Source organism: Pinus tabuliformis, chromosome 4_2 (genome assembly GCF_031772625.1).
Source record: "Pinus tabuliformis cultivar Carrire ecotype Pingquan chromosome 4_2, CPIR1, whole genome shotgun sequence".
Lineage (NCBI taxonomy): Eukaryota > Viridiplantae > Streptophyta > Pinopsida > Pinales > Pinaceae > Pinus > Pinus tabuliformis.
In genome coordinates, this window is record NC_142304.1 from 1,020,397,508 (window position 1) to 1,020,405,046 (window position 7,539).

Sequence of the window (7,539 nt, forward strand, 5' to 3'; positions counted from 1 at the left end):
ATCTTAGCCTCATACATTGTTTTGATCTCTTTTTCGATAGAAGGCAATAGAACAGTGTTAATCCTTCTAAGCTTTTGTCTAAAAGGCTTCTGGTTATCTTTTAAGGGAATGGTGTGTTGTATTATGCTAGTATCATAGGACTTAAGGTCCTCATAATTCCAGGAAAAAACGTCTTGTAATTCCTTTAACAGCTCTATGCATTTCACTTTTTCATTGGGAGGTAAATACTTTGAAAATTTTATCATTTTGGGATCTTCTTCAGAGCCTATGTTACATTCCTCAATGTCTGATTTTAAGGGTTCCATTTTCGGCTTTTTAGGGACATCATTTGAATCAAATAAGTCCTCCAAAGGAGTTAATCCTTTGGGCAAAAAATTGTCTTTAAGATTGATGACTTCAGATTCTTCATCGATTGCTTCATCAATTTCCATTTGTTTTAGGTTTCGAATATCTAATTTTGTAAACTTTGTGGGATGGAAACTATCTATCTTTTCATCTTCTACTTTGTTAATTTCTACTTTATCAGTGTAATCAAAATCTAATGTTATGTCTGTGTCTATGTTGCTATTTACAAATTCATCATCTAAAGTTAGAAAATTGTTAATTTGTTGATCATTATTGAACACTTTCTAGTTCTTTAAGTTGTCAGGAATAGTAGGTCTATGCCTAAACTCAGCAGTGTACTAATGGTTGGGCTAAAATGGCAACTTGCAAGTACTAGCAAACATCGCTAAACTGTAAGCTTTCATATTGTGTTTTCTTGGAATAATAGCAAGGTTGGTTTCTAAAAAAGTATTTAGTATTTCTACAACTGTTCCTCTATAAAATCCTAATCTAGGATCCCTAGTCATATAAACAGCGTTAATTTGTTTTATTACCAACTCAGAATCTCCCATAATAGAGACTCTTATGGCTCCTAACCTTTTGACCAATTTCAGACCCAACATAAGTGCTTCATATTCGACCATGTTGTTTGTACATTTAAAGTTCAATTTGTAGGTATGACCCTCTGAATGATCATTTTCTAGATTGTAAATCCATACTCCTGCTCTTGCACCTAGTTTGTTTACTGACCCATCGAATTCAAGATGCCATAGAATTTCATGTTCATAATTCTTACTGTCTGGGGGAACAAAATCTTCTTTGACTAAAGTATCTAGGTCATCTTTATTATCTGAAATCTCATGAATTTGGACACTTTGATTGTCTTCTGCTACTATAATTTCTTTTGGTTCTACCATAATGTTGTCTGAAGTGTTTTCTTGGTTAGATTCAGCATTGTAAAGAATGAAAGAATCAATATCAGAATGCATTGAATATATAGGAAAGTTTTGAGGTCTCTCCTAGGTACTTACTACATACTTCATCAAAGTCTCTCTATACAGTTTCTTGGGATGTCCAAAGACTGATATGGTAGCATACGACATGTCAAGTTGCAGAGATCCTTGGAGTTTGGCACCCCACGATCTAGACAACAGCATGCCATATTTAGGTGGTATATCAGCAACAACTATTTCCATAAGTATGGTCTTAGCAGGGTACTGCATTGGAGAAACACACAGGTCTTTTATAAGTTCTAGGCACTTAACTTGCCTTGAATCAAATGAAAACAGGTCCTTGTAAGGTCTAGTGATATTCAAGTTTAGCTTCTCCATAACAAATTTAGGCATAAGATTGTGTGAAGCCCCAAAGTCTAGCATGGCATTATGTAGGATTTTATCGTGGATGTTAAGGCTAATGTAGAAGGGTGGTATCCCTCCTTCCACTGGTTTTCCATTAACATCAGGACCGAAAATTAACTCAGGTTGATCATCAAATAAGTTAACAGAGTCTTCATTTTCAACAAAGTTTAAAGATTTTCATATTTGAGATCTATAGGTTTCATGTTTAACCAGTTCTATTAAATGAACTGAGATTTTAAGTTTGGCCACCTCTGCTCCCAAATTGAAAGGCAGAGGGGATTTGTCTATTTGAACATTTGAAGTCTTAGCAACAGGGTTTAGAGTAGTTTGTTCTTCTTTTTCAGTGTTTGGAGTCTTTTTAATTGGATTTTCTAATATAATTTCTGGAGATTGTTCCACTGTTTCCCTGAGGGGAACTGAAGTGGAAGGTTGGTCATTGGTTACATCTTCAATGGTGGGACTGGGAGGGTTCTGATTTTGTCTAGAAAGGATTTGTAGAGCTTTTGTAACTAAAGCAGCTTTCACTTTCTTGGGTTGATTAGGTATTGCTTCCTTGTTTTGGTCTAGAACATCAATGTTCTTTTTGCTCCTCATATTGTATTGTTTATGCACTTCAAAGAGAGTAGAATCATACCCTTTCTTATAGTCGAAAGATTCTCTAGTTTGAGTCTGTAACTATTGAAGCATCTATAATTCCTGATCATCTTGAGTCAGAAAGAATTTTTCTTCATCATCTAACCCCATTAAGTTGATTTGGGTGTCTAGCTCAGGGCCTTCTTGATGGGAAGTTTCAACATAATTCTCTTGGAAAGGAGGTATAATGTTCTGATCAGGCCCATTTTTCCTAGTGTTTTGGTTTTGGTTCTTCCTAAAGTTTGGATTCCTTATTGGAGGTGCCTATTGGTTATCTCAATGAGGTTTCCTTTCAATGATTTCTATCCTGTCCATTAATTTTTCCATTCCTTTAGCTAAAGCATCCATTTTTAATCTTTCAGGGGTGTTCTCCTTTCATTTCTAACTCTAGCTCTTTTTGATAGCAGATTAGCTTCTACGCAAACTGCTACACTTTTCATATCTTCTAGCGTAGGGGGATTCCTTTCTCTAAGTTGAAAAGTCATGTTAGTATCAAACCCGTCTAGAAACTTTATCAGGGCTAAGCTAGGTGGAGGTCTAGGGTCAAGTGGTATTGCGTTATATACATTGTTAAATCTAGTATAGTAGTCCTGAATGGTTTCATTTGGTCCCCTCTTGAGGTTTTCATATTCAGAAAGAATTTGAAGAGGGTTCTTTTTCTTCTCCCACCTATTTAAAAATTGCTGGTAAAAAACATCTAAACTATCTATACTATTAAGGAGTAGAGATCTAAACCATGTTCTCACATCTCCAGTTAGAGTTTGGGCAAAAATTCTCATTTGGACATCTCCTACGTCAATTTCATGGAGTTCAAAATAGTCTATCATTTTCTTTGTGTGTGGTTGTGCTGTGTAAGATCTAGTGCCATCGAATAAGACAATTTTACTCTGATAATCTGTTGGTAAGGCACCTTGAGGAGCAGGCATCACAAGAGGGGCATATCTGAGTGCCATAGCTCTAAGTTGGATAGGATTGAGAACAGGAGTTGAGTAACAGGGGGATTTGGGATAATATGGGGATTTGGGGTAACAGGGGTAATGGGTATTTGATGGGTAGTGATAGGCTGATGGGGAAGCGAAGGTATGAACAGAGATGAGGAATGAACTTCAGAAGTGTGAGGAAATGATGGTGAGCTAAAAGAAGTTGAGGCAGTTTCAGAAAGTTCAGGGATTCTATCAGTAGTAAGGGATGACTAAGGGTAATTCAGAAGGTACTGATCAATTGACAAGTTTTCGCTTTAGACTTCAAGTTCTACTGTAAATTCAGGATCTAGAACTGTGCCCTCAAGTTCACTCTCAGACTTGGTTATAAATAGGTAATGGTCAAAATACTCGTCAAAAGGGAGGTCTTCTAGGAACAACCACTCACTAGGGTAGGAATTGGATCTAAATAAAGGTCTTGGGCTTACTGAACTTTCTTGTCTTTTGATTATTCTCAGAATAAGGTTGGGATTGTCAAATACAGGGGGAAGATTTGGATCAGGGTTGGCCCTTTTATAGTGAGTTCTCCTAGAAGACAGATTTAGAGCTTTTTCTAATTATTTTCTTTTTTATGAGTTTTTGAAACAACTTCTAATAAACCCTTTAAGAGGCTTGAAAATAAAAATTTGAATTTCTCAAAGGTTTATTAAGACTAGAGGTTTGATTCCCCAGTATGGTTGCCACTATGTTATCACTCAGAAGTATTCCCTAGAAGTTATAAAAGAAGGAATAATCTGAGGTAACCACAAACCTAATCTTTTAGACTCAAGTTCTAACCAACCTAAGTCCATAGAGGGCTTTCCCTTTATAATTTAACTTTGTTTTGGGTAGAATTTCAGGCTAGTTATTAGTGCTCTTGATTTTTTGTTTTGGTCAGGTGGTGGACTTAAGAAAATAGATGGGCAGAACAAGTATTCAGGCCATTGGGCTATGGAGTCAATCAAAGAGTGGCTTACCTGGATCAGACCAATTACTAAAGTAAGAGCTCACAGGGCAGGCTAGCACATCAAAAAGCAAATCTGCAGGTTCAAATGGATGAGGTAGTCCTAACCAGGGTAAAGGGCAATGAAGAATCCTTAAACCGGGATTAAAATGAAGAAAATAAGGATGATCAGTAGCAAATGGAAACTAGTAATCCTTTACTATGGACCAAAAGTGGGGGGAAACTATGGAAGTAAGGGAGCAATTAAGAATTCCCAGACCAAGATAGTTGAGCAGAAAACATAGAGAAAGTAAACAGTTAAAACAGAGAGCATTTAAGCTAATTCTGATATATCATTCCTTGTTTACTATTCAGATTCCATAAGAGACACATGTGAATATTTATAACATGACGAGAAAACAATATTTAAACATGAAGAGATAATACTTATTTGGTTCCCACTGTGCACAAGAATCCAGTGAAATGTCTTTAGCTTTATTTCATGACCCAGCAAACCAGTCCAGTCTTGAATACAATAGCTCCTTAGCTTGATATAAAATGTCTACAGAAATGTATTTTAATCCACCCAAAATACTTCAAATGAAGAAGTATTTATACTAATTCTAAATTGAAATATCTTGAAGAAATATCAAGATTGGTTTTACAAATATCTCAAGTTGTTTTACATTAATAGAACTTAAATAAAGGAAACTCAAAACTAATGAATCTATTTGGCACTATTTTTATGGATTTATGGTGACAAAGAAGAGAAATTCGAATTTGATAGCAACTCTTAAGTGATGATGAGGCTTCCAAGTCACTAACTGCCTCCTTCCTTTGTGCATTCTGCCCCAGAAATTCTGCAAACTTAGGGTCCAATGATATGCTTGTATATCTCAATCCTAGATAGATATGTAAAACATGAAAGAGGTTACTGCAGATAAGTATGCTATTAAGATAAATGTCTCTCAGTTTCCCAAAATTCAATTCTAGTTGTTCACAATATTCTCTGCAAAAAGATGTCAAAAACAGGACTTTGCACAGTCCAAAACCTAGGCTCTGAAGATACGCACTTATATCCCTTTTGGTAATACCTATGTAAAAATTGATATAGGGTTTTGTATATTAGCCTTTTAGGAATAGAAACCTCTTCCAGTATCTCAAAATACATCTTGAATTGGTCACAATATTTTCTGCAAAACTATGACTTAAACAGGAAATTTCTGAAGAATGTACCATTTCTGCTTCGATTTCATCTTTTAACCTCAAATTTATTTTAACTGTTTTTCACTTTTACTTTGGATAAACTTCATTGCTTTTGATGAAATTGTTTCCATCTCTATTTAACCCTTACTACCTCCATGTTTACTTTTACTGTTTACTTTTACCATTTACTTTTACAGTTTACTTTTATCGTTTACTTTTACCGCTCTTTTTTTCATTTGTCTTCACTTTGACATGAATCTGTATGCTCTGTAACTTTCTTCCTTGTTTTTTATCTTCATGCTAGCTGATTTACTTGATTTCGTCTTCAATCTGATACTCTTTAACCCTGATACACTTTGACTGTTCTTTACTGTGTCCTTTTACCTTCACTGTATATTTTAGGTTTTTTTACTATCTATTTCAACAGTAAATCATTTAATTTCATGTTTCCTTTGCTTGTCTTTTAAATGTATGTTTATTTTCCATCCCTGTTTGAATAGAATTGATAACAATATCGGAGTAAATAGGTCTTATGACTAGTATTAAGATTGTTTATCCAAGGCTGCAGTCTTTTGATCACCTGTAAAATAAAACAAATTGTTAGGAAAATGTTGGGTTGACAGGGAGGGTCATTAATGGCTTTATCGAGCTTTATAGGTCTATGGAGTGAGTCCAAAGTGATTTCGAGAGGTAAACCATGCTTGAATTGGTTAGCAGAGGCTTCAAGTGGTGCAGAAGGGTTATACAGGGTTTTATTGCACAAATAGGCAAAAACGAGCAAACTGGGGTTTTTGTGTTTATGCGTGAAAGTAAACTTTTGGCGCGTAAGGTGAATAGTGGCCATTTTGGTGTGTAGCGGACTGGCGGTAAGTGGTTTTTTTCGTGCCGCTTTTGTGGGCTTTGCGGTATTAGGGGGAGGCCGCCCAATTCCATAGCCTTAACAACACGTAGCACGAGGGCTTGGCCTAAAACCACTCATATCGGGCAAGTAACGTTCGGACGTCAGGCCCGCCCGATATGGTTAATAACCATCGAATCAAAGGGGAGGAAATCTCACGGTGATCATGCTTAGGAGTTGTGCAGAGGGTAACGGAGGGGCCCGACTAATGTTTAAGTGCGGTGGTTTTAATCAAATGATGAATTAAGGTGTGGTTAATGCATCGGGAATGATTTGATTGGTTAATGGGTTTGACTTTCAAATTGATTAATTTTGTTTGTCGGGGTTCTATTTATAAAGTTTATATTACAAACTTTGGGATAGGGGTATTAATATTAAGGGGGTTTAATAAAATATATGGGAAAGGGGTATTTTTGGGATTTAATATATAAATAAAATTAAAAGTTAATATGAAGTGAAAGTGGAAAATAACTTAGCGCCAAGTCAAATGCGTATTTATAATTTATTTGCTTTTATAAACACATTATAACCTAGGATTAATGTTATTTTTGTGGGTTTTTTCAGAAAAAGGATTTGCTTGGGGGGTGATTACTTTTCTAAGGTTTTATCCTTAGGGAAAAGGGGTTTATTAGGGAAAATGAGTGAATTATGGAGGGGGTGAATGCTTATGAGGGGAATTTTAGTACTTAGGACCTATAAGTTATTGGGTCGAGGGTTCGGTCCCTCCAGAAGTCAGAGAAATGCTCTGAGCCCCTTTAACTTAAGATTTTAGGTACTTTAAGACTTTCCTTGGAAATTAGTTAAGTGAAAAATGTAATGAATGAGGGAGGTTAATCAATTGACTTTGTGTACTTTGGTAAATGCTCAATTATCATCCATACTTTAGAAATTTGATGATGAAGGTAAATGATATGATCTAATCTAATTAATCATCACAATTTTGCAACCATTTAACTACTTACCCATCTACTCATCCTACCATTTTTTCTTCTCTTTATTAGGGTGCACTTAAGCTGGCAAACCCTTATCAAAACCTTTTCTTTTCTTTTACAAAAGTAATCTATCTAAGTCTAACCTTATTACATCCAAGGGCTCAGATTAAACAATTGAGCTAATTTTATTCACTCTTCCTATCTACTTATCTGCCAAGATTAAATAGTTTGGTCAGATTTTATTCTCTATCTATAAACATGAAATATCCAAGTTTAAACATTTTGA